Source organism: Lissotriton vulgaris, chromosome 7 (genome assembly GCF_964263255.1).
Source record: "Lissotriton vulgaris chromosome 7, aLisVul1.2, whole genome shotgun sequence".
Lineage (NCBI taxonomy): Eukaryota > Metazoa > Chordata > Amphibia > Caudata > Salamandridae > Lissotriton > Lissotriton vulgaris.
In genome coordinates, this window is record NC_141695.1 from 1,191,613,252 (window position 1) to 1,191,638,803 (window position 25,552).

General features: G+C 49.2%; 1 protein-coding gene across 1 annotated transcript in view; it reads left to right on the forward strand.

The window, feature by feature from the left end:
* SRCAP (Snf2 related CREBBP activator protein) overlaps positions 1-25,552 on the forward strand; it is a 1,720,489-nt gene that overhangs the window by 848,583 nt on the left and 846,354 nt on the right. The window lies entirely within an intron of this gene.

Genomic DNA, 25,552 nt, shown 5'->3' on the forward strand with positions numbered 1-25,552 from the left:
ATCACACACATGTTCCCTCCTGTTCCCTTCGTGATGCCCCAGTGGGACTTGAACCTTGTTCTCACCTATCTGATGTGTGCTCCCTTTGAGCCACTTCATAACTGTCCTCTTCGCCTCCTTACGCTGAAGACGGCCTTCCTGGTTGCCATCACCTCTGCCAGGAGAGTGAGTGAGCTCCAGGCTCTTTCTTCTTCTCCGCCTTTCCTGTCTGTTCACCCTGATAAGGTGGTGTTGCGTACACGACCTTCCTTTCTGCCCAAGGTTGTCACGGCCTTCCACATCGGGCAGTCCATCACCTTGCCCACCTTCTTTCCGCCTCCGCATCCCTCGAAAGAGGAGGAGAGGCTCCACCGTCTGGATCCAAAACGTGCGCTCTCCTACTACTTGGACCGCACTCGCCAATTCCGGGTGGATGACCAACTCTTCGTTGGTTACGTGGGCGCGAAGAAGGGAAAGGCTGTACACAAGAGGACCATCTCCAGGTGGATCATCTTGTGCATCCAAGCATGCTACTCCATGGCGAGGAAGGAGCCCCCGGCTGGATTGCGGGCTCACTCCACTCGGGCCACGGCAACGACAACTGCCTTGGGCCGCGGTGTCCCCCTGCAGGACATCTGTCAGGCAGCCACGTGGGCCTCGCTGCACACGTTCGCAAGACACTACTGCCTGGACAGTCAAGTCCGGAGGGATGGCTTCTTTGGCCGTTCCGTCCTCCAGGACTTTCTGGTGTGATATTGGTTCGCAGACCCACCACCACGGGGTTGGTATTGCTGGGGTATCTATTCTAAGGTAAGGAATCTATCACTAACGTGTCTCTTTCAGATGCACAAGTTACTACTTGTGTAACGATATATCTGTAAGAGACATTAGTTAGTGATAGATTCCTTACCGCCCTCCCATCCTCCCCGTTCTGCGAACCGATATTTAGGGTTAAGGTCATCCCCTTTCAGGGCCCTAGTTTCATGGCACCAGTGTTAGTTCTCTCATGGCTCTGCGTATCTGGCGCGGAAAAGCTGTGTTATCAGAACTGACGTCAGCGCGCATGGGCGCCGTCTATATACTCCGATGACGTCATCCCGGCGCTCACGACGCCGACGACGGACGCGGAGCCGCAGACGACGCCTAACAGCGCGCAGGGGTATTGCTACGCAAAAATTTCCGGATCCAGTCTGACGCCTGGGGATATTCTAAGGTAAGGAATCTATCACTAACTAATGTCTCTTACAGATATATCGTTACACAAGTAGTAACTTGTGCATTCGGTGTGGTCTAGATACGACCGACTCGCTGGGCAGAGCTATGTCTACGACGGTGGCGATTCGTCGCCACGCCTGGCTGAGATCCGCCAATTTTTCGGCTGATGTCCAGAATACACTGATGGACATGCCGTTTGATGGCTGTCACCTGTTCGGTGACAAAGCGGACCACGCGCTGGAACGCTTCAAGGACTCCAGGGTCACGGCCAAGTCCTTGGGTCTCTCGACCCAGCGTCAGCAACCGGGTTCGTTTCGTCCCTTTCGTGGCCAAGGAAGGGGCGCCCCCACACGTGCTGCCAGCCAAGCGCCGCAACAATCCTTCCAACGCGGTGGCGGCCGTGGAAACCGCCGTGGTGGCGGTCGGGGACAACGGCGGGGTCAGACCACACCTTCCCCCGCAGCATCTACCCCAAAATCCTCCTAGTCCGTGCTTTCGGCCCCATGTGACGCCAGTGGGTGGCAGGGTTCGCCATCACCACGCTCACTGGCGCACGATCACTTCGGACAGGTGGGTGCTGCAAATCGTCCGAAGGGGCTACTCCCTCCCCTTCGAGACCTCTCCTCCAGCCATGCCACCGCAGAACCACCGTGTGTCGGGGGACCACTTGACACTTCTGCAGGAGGAAGTTACGGCCCTCTTGGCCAAGGGGGCCATCGAGCGCGTTCCTGGGCCAGAAGTAGGGCGTGGTTGTTATTCCCACTACTTTCTGGTGCCCAAGAAGGACAAGGGGGGCCTACGTCCTATCTTGGATCTAAGGAACGTCAACGGCTTCCTCCGGAAGGAGAAGTTCAAGATGTTGACGTTAGCTCAGGTCTTGGCTGCTCTAGACCCGCAAGACTGGATGGTAGCGTTGGACTTGCAGGACGCCTATTTTCACATCCCCGTCCTGCCGGCCCACCGGCGTTACCTGCGGTTCACGGTAGGCCAGGAGCACTTTCAGTTTATCGTGCTCCCCTTCGGCCTTACCAGCGCCCCACGGGTGTTCACAAAGGTGATGGCGGTGGTCGCAGCCCATCTGCGCAGGTTAGGGGTTTCAGTCTTCCCCTACCTGGACGACTGGTTGTTGAAGGCGGGCTCGCCCCAGACAGTCGTCCACCACCTTCAGATGACGGCAGACCTCTTGCACGACCTGGGGTTCTCCATCAACGTGCCGAAATCACACCTGTGTCCCTCTCAAAAGCTCCTTTTCATCGGAGCGGTTCTGGACTCGGCGCAGTTTCGGGTTTATCCTCCGGAACGGCGGGTTCGGGATATTCAGGCTTTGATTCCCATCTTTCAGCCGCTATCCCGAGTCTCGGTCAGGTTGACGCTGCGGCTGCTGGGACTGATGGCTTCCTGCATCCTTCTGGTGCATCACGCCAGGTGGCGGATGCGGGCTCTGCAGTGGGACCTGAAGTTTCAGTGGGCCCAGCATCAGGGCAACTTGTCCGACCACGTCTTGATCTCGGAGGGCACTGCGAGACAACTGCAGTGGTGGCTTACGGACCGCGATTGGGTCAGGGGCAAGTCCCTCTCCCTTCCCCAACCGGAGCACGTTGTCGTGACGGACGCGTCCCTCCAGGGCTGGGGTGGCCACTTGGGAGAGGCAGAGATCAGAGGCATCTGGTCTCCGGCGGAGTCCCGGCTCCATATCAATCTGTTGGAGCTGCGGGCGATTCGTCTGGCACTGAAGGCATTCCTCCCCTTTGTCAACGGGAGTGTGGTGCAAGTGTTCACCGACAACACCACCGCCATGTGGTACTGCAACAAACAGGGCGGAGTGGGGTCGTGGACCCTTTGCCAGGAGGCTCTGTGCCTCTGGCAATGGCTGGAACGTCAGGGCGTGACTCTGACGGTTCAACACCTGGCAGGTTCTCTGAACGCCAGGGCGGACGAACTCAGCCGTCGGTGCTCGATGGATCACGAATGGCGTCTGAACTCGGACGTGGCGCAAGGCATCTTTCTGCAATGGGGAGAGCCTTGGTTAGATCTATTCGCCACAGAAGAGAACGCGCAATGTCATCAGTTCTGCGCGTTGGAGTTTCCAAGACGGCACTCGCACGGCGACGCCTTTCGGCGCGAGTGGAGTTGCGGTCTGTTATACGCCTTTCCGCCTATACCACTTCTGCCCAGAGTGCTGAAGAAGATCAGGCGCGACCGGGCCCATGTTATCCTTGTGGCTCCGGACTGGGCTCGAAGGTACTGGTATCCCGAGCTACTCAGCATGTCAGTCGGTCCCCCGATCCGCCTGCCCCTTCAGGAGGACCTTCTGTCGCAGCAGCAGGGGACGGTCCTCCACCCGAACCTGTCCAGTCTCCACCTCCATGCTTGGAGATTGAGCGGCGGCAGTTGAGGCCATTTGACTTGCCTCCTGAAGTCTGTGATGTTATTCTGGCAGCCAGGCGTCCCTCCACTAAGTCGGTATACGCCTGTCGGTGGAACAGATTTGTGGCATGGTGCACAGCAAAGGCTGTGGACCCTCTTTCTGCCCCTCTTTCGGAGGTTCTTCTGTTTCTTCTTTCTCTTGCCCAGCAGGGCTCTGCTCTGGGCACTATCAAGGGCTACCTTTCTGCCCTTTCAGCCTTTTTGAGGCTTCCTGATCAGCCTTCTTTGTTCAAATCCCCGATTGTAACTCGATTCTTGAAAGGCATCACTCACATGTTTCCACCTGTTCCGTTTGTGATGCCTCAGTGGGATTTGAACCTGGTTCTAACTTTCCTGATGTGTGCTCCCTTTGAGCCCCTTCATTCTTGCCCTCTCCGTCTCCTGACTTTAAAGACGGCTTTCCTGGTTGCCATCACCTCTGCCAGGAGGGTGAGTGAGCTCCAGGCTCTTTCTGTCCAACCTCCTTTCCTGTCCATTCATCCTGACAAGGTGGTTCTGAGGACTAGACCTTCTTTCCTGCCCAAGGTTGTTTCGGCCTTTCACATCGGGCAGTCCATCACCCTCCCTTCCTTCTTCCCGCCTCCGCATCCTTCAAAGGATGAAGAGCGGCTCCATCGTCTGGACCCAAAACGTGCGCTTTCATTTTACATGGATCGCACACGCCAGTTCCGGGTGGATGACCAACTGTTTGTTGGCTACGTGGGTGCGAAGAAGGGACGGGCGGTTTGTAAACGAACCATCTCTCGATGGGTCGTCCTCTGCATCAAAGCGTGCTACTCTTTGGCTCGGAAGGAGCCTCCTGTTGGGCTGAGGGCCCATTCCACTCGGGCCACGGCGGCTACTACTGCCCTGGGCCGGGGAGTCCCCTTGCAGGACATTTGCCAGGCGGCTACGTGGGCCTCGCTGCACACCTTTGCGAGGCACTACTGCCTGGACAGTCAAGTCCGGAGGGATGGCTTCTTTGGCCGTTCTGTCCTCCAGGACTTTCTGGTGTAGTTTTGTATTGGTTCGCAGACCCACCACCGGGGTTGGTATTGCTGGGGTATGTATTCTAAGGTAAGGAATCTAACACTAACGTGTTTCTTTCAGATGAACAAGTTACTTACCTTCGGTAACGATATATCTCTAAGAAACATTAGTTAGTGTTAGATTCCTTACCGAACCCGCCCATCCTCCCCGTTCTGCGAACTGATACCTAGGGTTAAGGTCATCCCTTTCAGGGCCCTAGTTTTTACATGGCACCAGTGTTGGTTCTCTCATGGCTCTGCGTCTCCTGGCGCGGAAAAGCTGTGTGCAAAGAACTGACGTCAGCGCGCGGAGGCGGCGTCTATATACTCCAGCGACGTCATCACGGCGCACGACGCCGACGACGGACGCGGAGCCGCAGGGGACGCCTGCAGACGACGCCTACCGACGCGCAGGGGTACTGCTACGCAAAAGTTTCCGGATCCAGACTGACGCCTGGGGATATTCTAAGGTAAGGAATCTAACACTAACTAATGTTTCTTACAGATATATCGTTACCGAAGGTAAGTAACTTGTTCAGTAGTTCTCTGGAAGGTGCAGTTCCCGACATTTAAGGGGAATACCAAACGGCTTGCAATTTAAGTGGGAGATCGTTGAAAGTTCAGGGCAAATGTCCTCACAGCGGCTCGGCTGATAACCTATGTTCCACAGGTAAGAAGTGATAGCTGCCACCTTACGCTGAGACAATTTGAAACTTTCCACGTGCAAGTTCCTTGGTAGGCAATGTCATAGAGGAACAATATGAGGGAAGTCACACTGACAACAACAGAACACAATAAAACTCCCTCCTTCCCCCCTCCCCAGTGGTGGTAGCAACTTAGAGGACAAAGGTAAAGACGTGTAGTGTCAGGAGCTCACAGTTGAAATAGGTGGAGGGCTCTACGCTAGCAGGACACACTGCGGACGGAAGACCCTTGGAGAGGAAAGTGACCAGTGGGCCCCAGCGAAATTCAAAGTTCTTAAAAGCTTCCATAAAGATGTCCGCCATCCTCTCCAAACTCAACAGTCTCTATAGTCGCGAATGCCAAAGGGAGGTGGCTGGTGCCTCCATCCTTTTCCACGCTGCGGCCAGGGTGAGCTTGGCCGCCCCGATGCTAAGCCCCATAATCCGCTTGTCTGCCTTAGTCTGATGTTCGAGACAAGGATCACGGAGACCTAGTAAGGTTGGGGCCATTGAAGTGGGAATGGGGTATCCCAAAATATTCTTAATTTGGGCAAGAATTTCCTCCCAGAACGTACGGATAGTGGGGCAGTCCCACCAAATATGCTGAAAGTCCCCTAAAAGCCCACATCCTCTGCAACATCTATTGAAAGTGGCAGGAAATATCAGTCTCGGCTTGGCGGGTGTAGGTACCAATCTATCATGGTTTTCATGTGCGCCTCCCTAAGTTCCACCGAGTGATTAAACTTGGCTATGTCTAACTATAAGTGTGTCCACTCCGCGTCAGAAATGTCCTGTTGAAGGATCCCCTCCCACATAATTATGTATCGAGGCCTAGGGGAAATTGCAGTGTAATGTAGGAACCCATATATAAAAGTGATGGCACCCTTCATGGAGGAAGTCTTGGTCAGGAAGGCTTAGAACTTCGTGAGGGGCCGTGTAGCTGCATCTCTCACCTGAGGGGACAGCGCCCAGTGAAGTAATTGAGCGTGGTGGCATCGCTCAGTCTCCTGAACCCTGTAGTCCCTCCTACAGCTGTCAAAGGTGAGCGGGACAGAGTTATGGAATAGGTGTGTTAGTGCCAGACAACCTCCCTCTTTCCAAGCCTCAAAGGGGCATTTGGTCAACGCTGGGGGGAAGGTGGGGTTAAAGTGTATGGGCGTAAAGGAGGAGAGGAAGGTAGTCCACCTGTCATCCTTGGAGACTGAATCCCAAACCTTCAAGGTGGTGCTAGTGGGGATACTGATATAAGCATTTTTAGGGCTGTCGCTCTTGGGTTTCCATACCAAATCCCAGATCGTCCTCCCTGTAACGCTCCGATCCATGTGTAACCAGTGTGTTCGAGGCATATGAGCTGCAGATGCTACATTTAGCAATAGATCGCCACCTGGTGTTGGGCTTGGATGATTGCAGGTTGTTGTGGTCTTCTTGGAAGAAGTCTTTTGTAGTCACGAGATAGGTGACTCCTCCCTTGGACAATACTGCGCATGGTCATCGACTCCATCCTCAGATTGTTTTTTTCCGCCACTGGGTTCGGATGAAAGTTTTCCGCTCCGGCTAGAAAAATACTTTTTCGAAGCGAGAAACTTCAAACAAACTTCTTTCGACATCGAACACGCTTCCGACATCACCAGCTACATTCCGGTGCGTCGACGCGGGCCGTTGGGCCCATGGGCGCCGTGCGGCCTATGCCTCATGGAAAGAACTCCATTCAAGAGATGCCCGTTATGTCGAGCAAAATTCCCTCATTGCGACCATCACGAGGTTTGCAACCTCTGTCTCTCGCCAGAACACGACGAGTCGACCTGCACAGCCTGTGCCTCCTTCCGATCGAAGAAAACAATTCGAGATCGGAGGGCCCGTCGACACGAAATGAGAAGATCAGCACCAGCACCGGAGGCCATCTTTGAAGAGGAGATCGTCGAAGAAGACGTCTCCGAGGACGAATATCCAATCAAAGATATCTCCGAGGACGAGGCTCCGCTCGGCGCAGTGGAGGACTCGCCTGATCTCCAGATAATATCGGGGGCAGAGGATTCGGACGATTCGATCCCGTCTCAACAACCCGTGAGTACATCTGCCCCTGCATGACAGACATTACCCAAACAGAAGGCAACGGTCAGCACTCCGCCCATGGGGCCCAGTCGAGACCGACATTTACCCTCTAACACCCTGCCTTCGGGCCCGTACATCTTCCGGTGCCTCGGCACCGAAAAAACACCATGTGCCAGTTACACCTCCTCCATTGGCACCAAAACATCCTTCGGCACCGAAGGATTCGTCGGCACCGAACATAAAAAACCCTTCGGCGCCCAAAGACACTTCGGCACCCGTACCGGCGCCAGAGACAAAAACTGTACCAAACCCGAAAGCTTCGACTCCGAAACCTTCCGTTTCAAAAAACAGAGGGGAAGCCAATTTCCGGCGCCACAGGCCCAGCAAAACCTTCTCCATGCCGAAACTTCTAACACCGGTACCGAAGACCCCAGATAAGGCTAAACAACATTCGGTACCGAAAACATTGCCAAAAGACTCAAGTACTCCTCAGAAGGCAAAAAGTACTAAACAACCTCTATCGGCTCCGAAAAGATCGACGCCGAAGAAGGCTATAGAAGAGGAAGAACTGTTTAAACCAGATCCTAGACAGAAAAAAGTCCATATTTGTAGGAGAGTGGGGTCTGCAATCCTATGGTCACCACCGATTTTTGCTTCACTGGTTTACGACTTTCTCTGGCTGTGGGCCTGCTAATCAGACCCACAGGCTACCTGTTCTCTCTCTAAATTGACACACACGTACCTTAGGTGCATTTACCAATTGGTACTGGGCCACCTTTTCCGTCCCTGTACAGTATACCTTTGGTATCCAGGGCATAGGTGTACCCAGGGCCTACCAGGGGCTGCAGCATGTATTACACCACCCCTGGCTGGCCACCCAAATCTGACACAACTGGCTGCACGACAGCTGGGGCAAGGTGGTGTAATCACCCTTTGCTTTAGATATAGTATTCCTATATCTCACCCTAAAATGGACACATATATTCCTATCAGTCACTCCTATGGCAGGCCTTATCAATCCTGAAGGCAGAGTGCTTAGAATTATGTGAGATGGTGCTCAGGCATGAGCTGAGCCCGTTTGCAGCTTGCGGAACCAAGTCCTAATAGCTGTTCCATGATAACGCGTACCATATACTCTTCAGTGCATTATAATCCTCGCGGTTATTTGCCAACTTTGGTATCGCTTTATCAAAACATATCGAGTAAGGTGTCATACGAATTGGAATCCTAACCCCTCACCAATTCTGGCGACGGGGTTAGCATTCCACCCTTCTAGAGGGACACGACATGTATGTAACTGTAAACCCCGGTTAAAGTTAACTCGAGCCTCAGCATCACAAAATGGATGCTGCCACCACAGATACAAATCTGACCTCCTGCTGCTGGGAGTCCTTCCAGCGAGGAGAGCTCGGACAAAGGGTTTCCTGTCAGGGGCGGTGCTAGCACAATCCCAGACAGGGTTTTGTGTATCCCAGGTAGGCAGGGCTGAGAGGAAGGTGACTGCAAGTGGCACCCCGGTGCTCACTGTGCATATGCCGGCTCAAACCAGTTCCAGGGGCACCCCAGCCCCTGAGCTGGGGAAAGTCCGGACAAAGGAGAGGGGTGTAACCACCCCCCTCCTGGTCCCACCCATGGGCAGGACCTAGTCGCATGCCAGCCCCTTTTCTTAGAATAAAGGTTGGAGCAGGCCCCCTTCCCAAATTAGATAATCTTGAATCTTGAACTACTTTCCACGAAAGGAACTCTTGACTTTCTCTGAAGACTCTCCCTTGTGGCTAAGGAGTAGCCACCCTGCACCCGGAGGCACCACCTAAGCATCGCGGTTTGCTGCACGTCCATCCTCCGGATCAAGACTGACCAGCTCGACGAGACCCGGATTCCCTGGCATCTCTGACCTCTACCTACATCATCAGCCCAGCTGAGATTCGTGGGTGTGACGAGACCTGAGGGACCGGCCATCTTCCAAACCTGCACGACGCTTAGCCAGCACGACCGCCGAGGGATCCTCGAGTGAGTGCACTGGGGTTTAAGAAGCCCCAACCCAGAGCAGCTCCAGCACCGAAGTCCAGCCCCCCAGCATCCACGAGATCTGCGTGGGGCCCTTCTGCTCTTTGCTGCTTACCGCGTTGTCCGGTCACTTGCCCGTTGGCTAGTGGCCCTCCTGACGACGTACCACAATGATTTCACCGCTGGTCTGGTTGCTACTGACTGGCCCTTGCTCCCTTCCAAAAGAGGAGCACCCCGGACCCTCCTGGTCCACTCCAGACGCCATCTTGACTCCACCGCGTGGGCTTGCCTTTGCCAAGGTTTGTTGCCCCAATCCTGGTTTCAGCATCGCCGACAGCAGACACCCTCGTGGGACAGCTCCCACCACCAGCCTGGTCGCCGACAACGCCTCCTGGCCCGTGTGACTGCAGAGTCCAGCGTCGCCCACTCACCTGATCGCGGTGACCTCATCCGGTGCCATCCTGGTGCCCACACAATCACTGGCTAGTGATTAAGAACTGAGTCCCCTCTGCTTTCAGGTCGTCTCCATCACTGATCCAGGCTTGGATCACATCGAACATCTTCACTGGTCGCCTGCCAGCAACTTCTTCTTTCAGTCTCCATAGACTACAACGAGGATTCCCGACGTCTTTTGAACCCTATGCAGCCGCAGCCCCTGGGCTAGGTAACCCGAGCATTTTGGTGCTCCAACGCAGGTTCACTATCCAAGTGTCCAGATCCTTTTTCGTTTTTAGTCTACCTAGTCGGATTCGTCCGGAAACAGTAACTTTAGAAATACTAGCCTCCATAGACTTTGTCCCGCATCCCGCGTGAGAGTGCACACTCTGCACCCGATCTCCCTAGGCCTCCTGCTCCAAACCTTAGGGTTCAGTAGTGCAGTCCTAGCGATCCTGAAGCCTCTGGATCGTGTTACTCACCTGCTAGCATTTCGCATTCCACTTTTATAGTATATGGTTTTTCGTGCCCCTCTGGCATTTGTGTAAATTGTGCAACTTAAAGTATTTTTGTAAGAGTTTTGTATTGTGCTTAGCTCCCTGACTCATAAAGAGTTCAGGGTAGACTTGTTATAAATAAATATCCTTTATTTTCATAACAACTTGTGTGGTGTTGTCCACGCTACTAGGATAGCTGGTCTATAAGGTTGACTTACAACCAGCCATCAATAAGGGTCGTTTGGTATGATATATAGTGCTCACTATTCTAGTGATCACTGTGTATCAGGCCAACTTCTTACAATATTAATCTAAAAAAACTGGACATGTGGAAGCAATTCCTTATAAGAAGAGACCAGCAGACACATCACTTACACCTGTGGTCCCTGCCAAGAAGGACTGTGCAACTTCTCCAATGCACCCTTCCTCTCCTTCACCTTCTTCTTCTTCTGGTAATCCATTTGTAAAACCTATAACTTCTCCTATTCACTCTCCTGCATCATCACACCACACTGATGAGGAGTATGATTTGGGGGGGGGGGGGGGGGGTTGATGTTCCAGAAACACATACATACCCTTTAGATGAGGATGCTAACACAATACCCTAAGGATGATGAGGATGCATATAATTTTTCACCAAATAATGCACCAGACATCCCTGATCCTCAGTACTACCCAACAAAACATTCCCTTACAGAGGACAGTGTTGGTTTTAATCATTTGTTAAACAGAGCTGCACTTTACCATGGGGTTCCAATGCACTCTGATGACATTGAGGAGGACTTCTTGTTAGACACATTCAAACAGTCACAAAGGTCTACTCAAATATTACCAATGATTAAGAGAGTCATAAAACATGCTCCAGAGATTTTTAAAGATCCAGTAAGGTGTAGGGTGTTAAATCCTAGAATCGAGAAGAAGTATAGGCCAGCACCAGCTGATCCTGTATACATTAAGGGTCATCTGCCACTAGACTCCTTGGTAGTGTCTAATGCACACAAAAGGGCCAATTCTCAAACTTCTGGGGACACACCCCCGCCTGACAAAGAGTCCAAGATCATTGATGCATCAGGGAAACGAATTGCTGCACAAGCAACAAACATATGGCGCATAGCAAACACACAGGCTTTACTCTCACGCTACAACAGGGCCCATTACGATCAAATAGAAAAGTTAATAAAACACCTACCAGGTCAACACAAGGATCTAGCAGCGGAACTTTTACAAGAAGGCAAATTAATTTCAAATGCCTCAATTAAATGTGCACTAGATGTAGCTGACAGCATCCAGAGCAGTAAACACTAGCGTTATTCTCAGGCGTCACACGTGGTTACGCATCTCAGGTTTTAAACCAGAGGTACAAACTACCATTCTAAACCAGCCCTTTAATCAGAACCAATTGTTCGGGCCGGAGGTAGATAATACATTAGAAAACATGAAGAAAGACACAGATACCGCTAAGTCTATGGGGGCGTTACAATACACCCAAGCTAGAGGTTCCTTTCACCGCTCCTCTTACAGAGGAGGCTCCAAGCAGACAGGCGCAGACACAACATCGTCTTTTAAAACACACATGCAGACCTCCTTTAATAGAGGATTTTTTAGAGGAGGATACAGAGGCCATAACAACAAGGGAAGAGGTAGAGGTAGTAACACCAACCGCTCCTCTTCCGCTCCTAAACAAGGACTTCCCTCTGCCTCCCCTACAGCACTCCTGTGGGGGCAGACTTTCACAGTTCCTACCTGTCTGGAACTCCATCACAACAGACAGGTAAGTAAGACAGATTATCCAACATGGCTACTGCCTAGAACTCCCTGCAACCCCCCCAAACATACCACCCAGGCAGCGTCCAATGTCTACAGAACACATAAAACTGCTTCAACAGGAAGTTCTAGCACTCCTACAAAAAAGATGCTATTCAAGTAGTTCCATTAGAAGAACAAGGAACAGGAGTCTACTCCCTGTATTTCCTAATTCCAAAGAAGGACGGGACTTTAAGACCAATTCTCGACCTCAGACCACTCAATCACTACATTCAATCACATCATTTTCACATGAGCACTTTAAAACAGGTACTCCCATTACTACAACAGAGAGATTTTCTGTCCACACTAGACCTAAAGGACACCTATTTTCACATTCCAATACATCCTGCGCACAGCAATGTTTTTAAGGATTGTCATACAAGGACAACACTATCAGTTCAAAGTCCTTCCATTCGGTTTACAACAGCACCACAAGTGTTTACAAAGTGCTTAGCAGTAGTGGCAGCACATCTCAGAAGATAACAAATACATGTCTTCCCCTACCTAGACGACTGGCTCTTAAAGGCAAGATCGTACAACCAATGTGCACAACACACAAAGCAAACAATTCAAACACTGCACAACTTAGGGTTTACGATAAACTACACCAAGTCGCACCTAGAGCCTTCGCACGTTCATCAATATCTAGGAGCTACTATAAACACATCAGTAGCTCAAGCCTATCCCAGTCAAGCCAGGATTCAAAGTATCCAGAACTTAGTCTCCCTTTTTCAATGCCAGCACTCTCTACAAGCCAAAGTGTTCATGAAATTAATAGGGATGATGGCATCTTGCATCTTCATAGTTTCCCACGCAAGACTGCAAATGCGTCCACTACAGGAATGTCTAGCACAACAGTGGAATCAGTCTCAAGGTCAGCTCACAGACCTGGTGTTGGTGGACAGCCGTACATATCGCTCTCTACAATGGTGGAACACCAAACATTTTACAAAGGGACGGCCGTTCCTAGAACCTGTTCCACAAGTAGTGCTCACGACAGACGCATCCCTCACAGGATGGGAAGCCCATCTACTGCATTATACCACACAAAGTCAGTGGAACAATCAACAGAAACAGTTCCACATCAACCACCTAGAGCTGCTAGCAATTTTCCTAGCACTCAAAACTTTTCAAGTACAAATCCAAAACAAAGCTGTCTTAGTCCGAACGGACAATATGAAAGCCATGTACTACATACAAAAACAGGGGGGGATACACTCTGCAACTGTCCCAACTTGCACAGAACATTTGGAGATGGGCCATTCCTCAAAACATACATCTGACAGTAGAACACCTTCCAGGTATCCACAACCAGATAGCAGATCTGTTAAGTCGTCAATCACAACAGATTCACGAATGGGAGTTGCACCAACAAGTAATTCAACTATTCTATCCAATGTGGGGGCATCCACTAATATACCTGTTTGCCACCCACAAGAACTCAAAATGCCCAGCCTTCGCCACCAGGTTTCCACACCCACGGTCAGAGGGGAATGCAATATGGATGAATTGGTCAGGCAGATTTGTGTACTCTTTTCCGCCTCTCCCACTCATCCCACTGGTAGTAAGCAAGCTCAGACAACAGTCCCTCAAACTGATACTATTGGCCCCTACATGGGCACGTCAACCGTGGTTCACCACGCTACTAGATCTCTCAATGGTTCCACATCAAAAATTACGGCTCACGCCATCCCTGTTAACACAGAACCATGGAGAAATAAGACACCCAGAACCAAGCCAACTGAATTTGGCGATCTGGCTCCTGAAGTCCTAGCGTTTGGTTACTTAAATCTACCACCAGACTGTATGGATATAATTAAAGAAGCTAGAAGACCCACTACCAGAGCATGCTATGCTGCTAAGTGGAAACTATTTTCAATATACTGTAACAACAATGACATTGATCCTTTGGATGTTTCCATCCAAAATATCATTTGCTACCTTCTACATTTACAAAGGTCCAATTTGGCTTACTCTACCATACGCCTGCATCTAGCAGCTATTGCAGCATATTTACAAAATAGACCACATCTATCTCTATTTAGAGTACCTGCAATAAAAGCATTTATGGAGGGATTAAAAAGAATAATCCCACCCAGGTTACCACCTGCTCCAGTATGGAACCACAAGACTCATGGGACCCCCTTTTGAACCGTTACATAAATGTGAACTACAATTTCTAACATGGAAAACTGCTTTCCTTGTTGCCATTGCCTCTCTCAGAAGAGTTAGTGAAATCCAAGCATTCACAACAGAAGAACCATTTTTTCAAATACATCCTAACAAAGTGGTTCTTAGACCCAATCCAAAATTCCTACCAAAAGTGATTACTCCTTTTCACCTAAACCAATCAGTAGAGTTACCAGTGTTTTTTTTTCTTCCAAAAACCGGACTCTGTTGCAGAAAGAGCTTTGCACACCCTAGATGTTAGAAGAGCTCTACTATATTACACAGACAGGACTAAATCATTCAGGAAAACAAAACAACTATTTGTATCCTTCTCTCCCCCACACAAAGGCAATCCTATCTCTAAAGGAGGTATTGCTAGATGGATTGTAAAGTGTATTCAAATATACTATCACAAGGCTAAACGTACACTAACAGTTCCTCCTAGAGCACACTCAACGCGCAAACTAGGCGCCTCCATGGCTTTCTTAGGAAACATACCATTAGAGGATATATGCAAGGCAGCAACATGGTCTACAATACACACCTTCACTAAACACTATTGTGTTGATGTGCAAGCCAAGCAGCAAGCTGCAGTAGGCCAAGCTGTCCTTAAAACACTTTTTCAGTATGCTGCAACGGATACAAGCGACCACAGCTAGGGGAGACACTGCTGCACAATCGTTGCTAAATGTAGTTTCTGCAGCTTATATGCCTCGAAAGGAAAATGCTACTTGCCAGTATGCATCTGTTCTTGGCATGTAGAGCTGCAGAATCCTACATGCACTCCCGCCTCCCCGGGACTTGTATCCGTTCCAGTTCTGGGAAGGACATGGCTTTTGTAGTTCGGACTGGACTGTTCCCATGGGGCACAGGTTCAGAGCTGATTTGCATATCGCTATTGTCTAAACCAGGGTGGTGTGGAGTGCAAAAAAACGATGGATTTGGGCCCAGATCTTTGGACTGGGGTGAATGTGTGACGTTGATCCACATTCTGTCCATCACCTGTTTTGTTTGCAATTGCCGCCATAAGTGCGCTGGGGATGCTCAGACGTGGGTCCCAGGCACTCCACACCACTGGAGTCAAGCTTGCCGGGCTGATGAGGTGTTACCTCGAAACCGGTCCGGTCCTCGGATGCTTGATTCCGTTCTGGGAAGGACATGGCTTTTGTAGTTCGGACTGGACTGTTCCCATGGGGCACAGGGTCAGAGCTGATTTGCATATCGCCATTGTCTAACCCAGGGTGGTGTGGAGTGCAAAAAAACGATGGATTTGGGCCCAGATCTTTGGACTGGGGTTAATGTGTGACATTGATCCACATTCTGTCCATCACCTGTTTTGTCTATTAAGAGCAGCATTCAGGGCCATGCACTGCCCGCGAACACACGCTTTTAAGGCGTCCCATGTGGTGAAGACTGAGGTGTCCCCCGGATCATTAAGTGCACAAAACTCCGATATAACTCCTCGCAGAGTGTTACAGGAGGTTTTGTCCTGAACCAGGGACGCCGGGAAATACCATCTAGGGCTGGCCCTACTCTTCATGCCCCAATAAAGGCACACTGCGAGCAAACTATGGTCGGAAACGGACAGTGGAAAAATCTTGGCCTCGCGGAGGTCGCCTCGGAGGGACTGACTCAGGAAGAAATAGTCAAGTCGGGAATAAGAGCGATGGACGTGGGAGAAAAAAGTGTAGTCTCTAGATTGGGGGTATAGGAAGCGCCATGCATCAAAAAGAAGTTATGAAGGGGTGAGCAACCTAATATACCCTTGCGGGCTTGGGCAATTAACACGTTTCAGAAAAGGGGCGAGCAAGGGATTTATTTTGCTAAGAATTCTTAGTTACAGCACCAGAGGGACTACTGATTAGATATCCTGGCTCCTAGAAAATAGTGGCTGAATGCAATTTCACACATCTGAAGTGTTACCACACTAACACATAAAGAGGTGAAAGAAAAACAATAACCAGGTTATTATTATCAAAAAGATTGTTCTTTTCTTTGACAGGGAAATTAAATCGACAATACAAATAGGGTACAGAAAAAATGCATTTGGGATATACAAGGAGGCGTCTTATATGTTCCTAATATATATCTCAAAATGAGTCTACACTGCTGAAAGATAATACAATGATTTCAAATCAGAAATAAATGAAAATCAAAAGTAGATAATTAATAACAAGCAGAATTAGACTCAGAAGTCGACGTTTCGGTCTTTTGGAGATGATTTCATAAGACCATCATCAGGACTGAGCTTTAGGCATTAGAGTTGATGACCCTAGGAAAAAAAATTATTCTGAGACAAACACTTCCCGAAGGGGTCAGTGGTGCTGCTCAAAGTAAATTGGAATTGCTCTTTTAAGAGATTAGTCTGAAGCGTCCAAAGTGAAAATGCTTGTGCATAGAGTTCAATTGCACAGCAAGGAAAATCCAGGAATCCTTTGTGGATATTGCTTCAACAATGGTTGGTGAATATTCAAGCTTTTGTAGGATTAAGCAGGGCAACATGCGATAACGACGTTGGCGGTGACAGCGTCTTCTCAGCTGTTTTGAGAAGACGCTGTCACCGCCAACGTCGTTATCTCATGTTGCCCTGCTTAATCCTACAAAAGCTTTGGGAAGTGTTTGTCTCAGAATCATTATTTTTTCCTAGGGTCATCAACTCTAATGCCTAAAGCTCAGTCCTGATGATGGTCTTATGAAATCATCTCCAAAAGATCGAAACGTCGACGTCTGAGTCTAATTCTGCTTGTTATTTATTATCTACTTTTGATTTTCATTTATTTTCGATTTGAAATCATTGTATTATCTTTCAGCAGTGTAGACTAATTTTGAGATATATATTAGGAACATATAAGACGCCTCCTTGTATATCCCAAATGCATTTTTTCTGTACCCTATTTGTATTGTCGATTTAATTTCCCTGTCATAAAGAAAATAACAATCTTTTTGATACTAATAACATGGTTATTGTTTTTCTTTCACCTCTTCAATGTGTTAGTGTGGTAACACTTCAGATGTGTGAAATTGCATTCAGCCACTATTTTCTAGTAGCCAGGATATCTAATCAGTAGTCCCTCTGGTGCTGTAACTAAGAATTCTTAGCAAAATAAATCCCTTGCTCGCCCCTTTTCTGAAACATGCATCAAAAAGGCCCATGTCTAAAATCTTCTGTCGCGTATCAGAGGAAAACAAGCCCATGTCGGATCTCTGTGAGCGAGTGCTATCTAGGTCTTTCTGCCACACCAGATTAAAGTCCCCCATGATAATCAAGGGCCCTTCAGCAAAATGTACGAATTTCCCCAAAAGGGTTTGGAGGAATCCATTCTGGCCAGTGTTTGGTGCATATATTACGAGAAAGGTGCAAAGTCTGCCCCGCAGGAGGCCCTTCACCATGACCCAGCGCCCCTCCTTATCACTCTGTACACCCACTGGCTGGAAGTGCAAGGCCGAGCGAAACATAAGGGCCACTCCCCTCTGTTTCGTGGAGGCGGAGGACCTATAAATAAGTGGGAACTGTTTGTATTTAAGGCGTGAGTCTTCCGATTTAGCCAGATGGGTCTCTTGAAGGCCAACTACATCTAACTGGTGGTCAATGATATATTTCCAAATCTTTTGGCGCTTCTGGGGAGATTTCAGCCCCTTAACATTCCACGTCCCTAGAGTAAGTGGCATCATCGATAGGATCAACGACAGTGCTACTCAGGGGCCGCCCTCCCCAACCATCTACACTGAGCGGTCTTATTGCTGATTCCCCCATCCTCCATCTCACCCCAATCACCAATTGTGTCATGAAGCCTCCCAAATAAGCCAGATCCATCCCCCTCCATGTGTCCGACGCCCCCCCCCCCTCCACCGACCCACGATGCATGTGAGGACCCCCCAACCAGCTCCAAGCCGTAAATGATCAATCCCCTGCTACCTCCACTACCCTCCCCAACCCAACCCACCCAAACCCCTGAAGAAAAACACAATACAAGAAATAGAATAAGACAGGCCCCAAGGACAGGGGGACAGGGGGACATGGCACCAGTCAATATTCCTCCAGTTCGTGATATCGGACTCCCTCACGAGGAAGGGCATAAAGCACAAGTGTTACCTCGTAGGGGTAGCCCCCTCCGGCACCTGCAATTGACCCTCTCGGGGCCTCACCGTCGTCCGTTGCTGCTTCATTTACCAGGGCCACAGAAGCAACCGCAGCACCCCTCTCCTGCATGCTTGCTGATAAGTCGGGCCTCCTTGTCAGCACAGGCCTGCCCACTCTTTGCCAATCTGCAGAGCGTCGCCGTCGTCTGTTAGATGAGCCGCCACCGTCGGACGAGGAGTCAGGCCGCTCCAAACCCAAAAGGTCCAAAGCCTCTGCCAAGGAGCGTACCTGGAACAGCTTGTTCTGCCATCTGAAGATGAGCCGGAATGGATGCCCCCAGGAGTAGGGCACATTTTGCTCCCATAGGTGTGTGGTGACCGGCTTAAATTCCCACCGTTTCAGCAGAGTAGAAGCCGCCAGATCCTGAAATAACACGGGCGATGATCCCGGAATTGAAGGGGATTTAAGTCACGTGCCTTGCGGAGGATCCGCTCCTTCAGTTGAAAGTCATGGACGCACACCAAAATATCAGAGGGAGGGGCTTTGGGACCTCGTGGCAATCCGATAGATGCACTCGGTCCTTCCGTATGACTTGCAGGTCCTCCTCATTCAGGCTATGCTTGAAAAGTGCCTCCACATACTCCTGCAAGTCCGACCCCTCTCCTTTCCAAGGCACTGCACTAATCATGATGTTGTTGCGACAGGACCTATTCTCCGAGTCCTCGGTATGGGCTTGTAGATCTAGGTTCTGCTCCGTCAGATGAATCACGTCTTGCTGACGTCGGTGGATGTCCCCTGCCGTCCCCACGTCGTGCTCCTCCAACGTTGCAATACGCTCCCCCACTCCATCTACGTCCCTCCACACCTCACACAGATCAGACGCCACCTGGGAGCGCAGCTCCGATATGTCTTCTTTAATGGCCGCAAAAAGTTCAATCATGAAGGCCTTGGTCGCGGGTTCCTCGTTCTCACCCCGTCGTGGGGACTTGTCGTGGACCGACTATGTAGTCTGCGTCGCCCCTTTTGACATCCCATCTTTCCCAGGCTTATCTTTCTTCAGTCTGGTCGTCGCCATACTGGCTATAGCCTGGTCTCGAAGCCGGATCTCGAAATAGATATGAGGGGGCCACTACGTCCGTCCAGTGCCGCCCGTGCTCTACACAGCAGTGAAGGTCTCTAAACCATACAACCAGCGAGGCCCCAAGCTCAGTGTCCATGCCCCTTCTAGCAGACCAGCTGCTTCCAGCTTCTGTTCACCACGCAGTCCTTCCTTATGCACCCGTGTTCCAGGTTATAAGCACACGTAGGAAGCTATAAGCCACACCAGACCAGCGTCGCCTCGATGCCCCTACCTCCCCGAGGGCCAACAGCAACCGCCACCAGCCTGGATCAGGGGTCTGTCCAGTCTTCCCCAGAGGCTCCGCTGTGGCTCAGCAGTGCCGCCCTACACAGGTTACCATCCGGTAAACTTCGACCAGGAGGGTCTCGCTTCACGGAGCAAGATGGCGGGGTCTCCACATGACCATGGTGCTTCTGCCACCAGAGTCTAGTGCATTGCGGGGGGTGCGCCCCTGTCTTCCCCTGGACTCCCGAATTGCTCGCGGCCACTGGTGCTCTAACCGAGCGGGGGCAGCTATAGACAGTCATTCGCTTCACTTCACCCTCCAGAGGCTGGCATGCACCGTCCGCCGACAATGCGGACCGCGAGTAACACGCCCCCGTTCCACTCCTCACCTTCCCTTGAGCACCGATGCGTGCCCGGCGTAGCCCACCTCCCGGTGGGCGCCACTCCTGTTAGGCCGCCAGCTTCGCTGCTCCCGTTCCTTGGGCCGCACTGCACTCCCCCTGCCAGAGAGGGTCGGGCCCCGCTCACACGCCCCTTCTCCATTCCCGCAACTAGCCACGGTACAGGCGGTCACCACTACGCCCAGGCTCCATGACCGCGAGCCACGAGCTACGAGCGTCAGCAGGCCTTCCAACACCGAAGACCACGGGAGGAACAGGCTCCACCGTCCCCGGTAAGCGTCGCCGCTTCTCACCACCTCCCTGCTTAGGCTGCAATGCGCTCCGGAGTCCCTGGGCACACCTCCGGCCGAGTCGCAAGGCCTCACCAGGAAGGGGGGGGTCCGCACGCCAGGCCACCCAGGCCCCAAGAGCGCTCCTGCTCCAGCCGTTGGGCAGCGCACCTCACCGCCGCCGCAGTCCCGCTTCTTCCTGCGGCTGAGCCCAGATCACCGCCCAGGCCCGCGCGGGTGCAGGCCGCACGTCTGGTTATCCCGCTTCCACGGTCCGCCGTGGCGAAATGGTGGACCGGAGCTCGGCGGGATAGCAAAGGGGCACTTGGCAACCCGATTTCGTGTCTGGGTGGGCGCCGATGAGGGTGCTAAACAAAGCGATGCTTCTCAAGGCGCCGAAGGAACTGTAAAGCACGTCCTAATTCGCTGCCATCTTGGCCACGCCCATAAACTGTATTCTTACTACAAAGTACTTATAACTTACCTGTGTCAGGATTGCTTGGTTGTAGGAAATTAAATAACTAAAAGAATATTTTCATACAAAAACAATTGTTCTGAAGTTCAGTCTTTGAGTGTGTGAATTAATTTGCTGACTGAGTGTGTACAACAAATGCTTAACACGGTCCTCTGATACTGCCTAACAGCTCGACCACACTACCACAAATAGAGAGTGGGTTGCTATCTAACTTTATTTCTGCCTACCTTTGGGGATGCACTCGACTCTGAGCACACTATACCTCACTTTGCTATAGTATATACAGGGCCAGCTGCCGAAAAAATGTCCTAGTGTGATATCTAGGCATATCACACTGTGTAGCAAAAGTAACTTAAAAAGTAATCCAAGAAGTAACGTGTACAGTAATCTAAGTAACTGAAAAGTGATTTTGATTGACTATACTGTAAATCAACCAACTGCATTTGAACCTGCATTCAAACGTAATTCACTGCATAAATCTTGCAAACTATTATTTCACTTACCTGCACCAGGCCTGGCTTAGGTCTAGAAATAAAATAAATATTTTTAAACAAACAAATTAGTCTGAGTTCAGTCTATGAGTATGTGGCATCATTACTTGCCTTAGTGTGTACAATAAATGCTTAACATTACCCTCCTATAAAGCCTTACTGCTCACCCACACTACCACAAATAGAGAGTAAGGTATTATCTACTTTTACCTCTGCCTACCTTTGGGGGTTCCCTGGACCCTGTGCACACTAGAGCTTACTGTGGTATAGTATTTACAGAGCCAGCTTCCAACACTTTCAGCCTGTACCACTTCTTCCCCGAGTGCTCAAGAAGATGAATGGCGACCAGACCAAAGTTATTCTTGTGGCTCTGGCCTGGCACTAAGAGTCTGGTACCCCTAGCTCCTGAACATGGCCATCAATCCTTCAATCGCACTGCCCCTTCGGAAGGATCTTCTGTCGCAGCAGCAGTGGGGTGGTTCTTCACTCGAGTCTGTCCAGTCTCCACTTTCTTGTGTGGAGATTGATCCGCGAAAGTTGACCGCTTTTGACCTTCCTCCCCAAGTCTGTAATGTAATCTTGACACTCAGGCAACCCTCCACTAAATCGGTATACGTCTGTAGATGGAATATGTTTTTTTAAATTTTGCTCAGCAAAGACTGGATCCCTTTTACGCCCCTCTTTCAGAGGTCCTTTTGTTGTATATACTTCCTTTGGCCCAGCAGGGCTCTGCTCTGGGCACTCTCAAAGGCTATTTTGCTGCTATCTCTGCTCTTCTTCGGCTGCCAGATCAGCTATTCTTATTAGTCTCCTAATGTTAATAGATTCTTCTATCTATTTCCTCCATCTCCTTTGATAATGCCCCATTGGGAATTAAACGTGTTCTCCCATATCTTTTGTGCTCCCTTTGAGCATCTTCATAACGGTCCTCTCAGGCTCCGTACTCAAACTGCCTTCCTTGTGGCCATTACCTCTGCTCACAGGTGAGTGAGCTTCAAGCTCTGTCTTCTAACCCCCCTTTCTTCTCTGTGCATCCGGACAAAGTGGTGCTTAGAATGAGGCCTTTGTCCTACATGAAACAATGTACTTTAAGAAGAAACAATCTATCCCTCTGTCCACCTTTTTTCCACCTCTGCACCCTTCCATGGAGGAGTAGAGACTCCACCATCTGAACCCTAAACCTGCGCTGTCATTCTACCTTGACCGCACCAAAGATTTCCAGGTGGATGATCAACTCTTTATTGGATAGGATTTAGGCTTGGAGATAGGTCTGTGCCTGATAATCAGTAATAATATCCAGGATAATAATTCCAAAGTACAATGTTCTTTTTAAAGCATAGTGTATTGTATTTATTATTATTTTTCAAAAATATAACTAAAAAGATAACAGCCTACACATGTTTGTCCCGTATGGCCAGCAGTCCAAGGGCTTTTTCAAGGCTGATACAGTAAAGATATAGTGTTAAGTGAAACAGAAACATCAGCAATAGGGCTTTGATTTAGTGTTTAGTGAATGGAACAGAGCGAGTGAATAGAGGTTAGCAATACTGACACCAGGAAAGGGGGGCTGGGGTTGGAGAGCAATAGTGAATGGTGCAAGTAGTGAATAAAGAAAAGGGGGAAAGAGAAAGGTGAAAACAAAGAAAAATCAAAATGCTAATCATAATAAAAATCGCAAGAAATCTCAGCAAGAACCCTGCCCTAAACAAAGGGCTAATCAGCATATTAACCAGTCTATTACATCAATCCAATTAAAAAGTGCACATCATTTGCTCTGATCAAAGTTGAATTTGAGGGTAACCGGTAACATCTGTTCTAGGTAAACACAATGTTCAATATTTTACAATAATTTCAAAAGTGACACACATACATCATATACAAGAGACATTTAAATCTTTTTTAATCCCGTTATGCTATACATTATTGCCATATCATAGAGAACCCCAATTTTGTGAAAGGTTATGGGTCTATACTTCAAATCACTGTAATTTAAGTGGTTTATTGAAAAGACCTTAGAGAGTGAAAAAATTAAATTCATGGGGGCCACTTACCAAAGCGTCTTGTTTTAGTCATTCAATCTGTATAGAGGAGCGGAAGTGAAAGAAGGTATGTAAAACCCAGCTGTACTTATGTCAGTTAGGCGCAGCACAGTCCTAAACTATGCAAAAAGAGGCAGAATTAATGCATTTAATGGAAAAACTTGTACATTGTTTGGGATTAGCCACTAAAAAGAACTGAAAATCCCAGCGTCATCGGCAAGCCCATAAGGCGGGATTAACTAGATAGGTCCCGGGAATGTTTTGTTGGGCGGGCGTCAAAACCAAGCTCAGACTTTCAATGAAAGCGCACTACGAGTCAGTATTGGAACAAGGAGGTCATCATATGTGTAGTGTATGATAAGGGCGCCAAGAGATTAACTTTAACATACTTACTGCTGTGCTTCTACTTACGAATGTGATCTCTGCGGCCCCGAGAAACAGTTCTCACTCGGCCCGCACACATTTCTCCTAACTAAATAGGTCCCGAGGAGAGGACCCGACGTGAGCGTGACGTCTGAAGCGTGTTATCATCCGTGACGGGAAGTTGAAGGGTATAGAAAAGATACTGCAGGCGGCAGTATCAATCACAATACATAATAAGTCTTTTACTGGATTACATCAATAAATAAATACAATTGGTGAAATTGCAACATCAAAGGCAGTAAAAAGTAGGAACAGAATTATTTAACTAAGCCAGTAGAGGTGATGACATAGGTGGAGAGAATAGAAGAGTTACTGCCGCCGTTGAATTCCAATCACAGTAACTAAAACAAATGAATTAAGGTTTTGTGCCACATTAAAGAAAAGTATTCCTTGTGAATGTTAATTATTATGGAAGGGAAGAATGATGCTTCGAAAGAAGGCATGGCATTTCAGTGTCTGAAATCATAGATTTGTTCTGTTCAGTGATAGGTAGTTGAGACGCATCGAAAGATAAACAGGCTGTGAAATTTCGTTTGCAAAGACAAACTTAATATTTTGTATGCACTGGATAATGTCAGTAATGGAAAAAGGTTACATGCTTCCAACATTAAAACGCACTAGAACGCAAAAAATGAATTTCTAGAATAGAAAGAGAAAGCTAGCTGACAGTGAACTTATTATTGCGACCAGTGAATCCCAATCCCTGTAACAAAGGTATTCCATTTCAGGTGTGGTATCAACTTTCGAAAAGCAAAGATTATTATATACTCATTTGTTTGAAACAGAAGTAAAAAACATCTTGGATCCCTGACAAAAAAGTAAGATTCTGTATTGGGAAGACCTGGGGATGGGAAGAAAGAGTGTCCATTGTGTGTTTCGAGGATAAAGTTCACGCCAGTGAAATGTTAGTAGTGTGTGGTGATAGCACCAAACACGATTAGAATGGTGACAGGCCAAAAGGGCCTTCTCAATTATATCATGATTCTTCAGAGAAAGCCACATTTTGTGACAAATGGAGAAGGGGAAAAGAGCCAAACCCTGCCCTAGGAATATGCTAATAAAAAAGGGTTTCTTTCATGATTCAAGTACTTTAGGCAGGATGGTACTGGCGCACTATTATAGGGACACAGTGTTGTCATGTCAGTCAAGCCAGTTAGTGCATTTCAGTGTCCATGCATAAAATATAATTACTTTCCTTGGATATGTAGGTGCCAAGAAAGTCTGGGCTGTTCAAAAACGTACCTTCTCTCGATTCTTGTCTTTTGCATCAAGATATGCTATGCTTTAGCAAAGTAGGATCCTCCAGTGGGGTTGCGTGCTCATTCTACTAGGGCTACGGCAGCAACCACTGCATTGTCACATGAAGTCCCACTCCTTGATATCTTGCAGGAGGCAAAGTGGGCATCTCCGCACATTTTCTCCAGACATTACTGCCTGGACAGCCAAGTCCGGAGGGATGGCTATTTTGCCTGTTAAGTCCTCCGGGACTTTCTCCTGTTAACTTGGTTTGCAAACCCTGCTCTGGGAGTGTTATTGCTGGGTTATCTATTCTAAGATAAGGACTCTACATCCAACTATTAGATGAACAAGTTACTTACCTTCGGTAACTATGTATCTGGTAGAGTGATTTATTAGTTGTAGATTTCTTACCGCCCCACACATGCTCCCCGCTTTGCGAACTGATTTCTAGGGATATGGGCTCCCTTACAGTGCCCTAGTTGTGGTGCACCAGTGGTCATTGTCTTTCATGG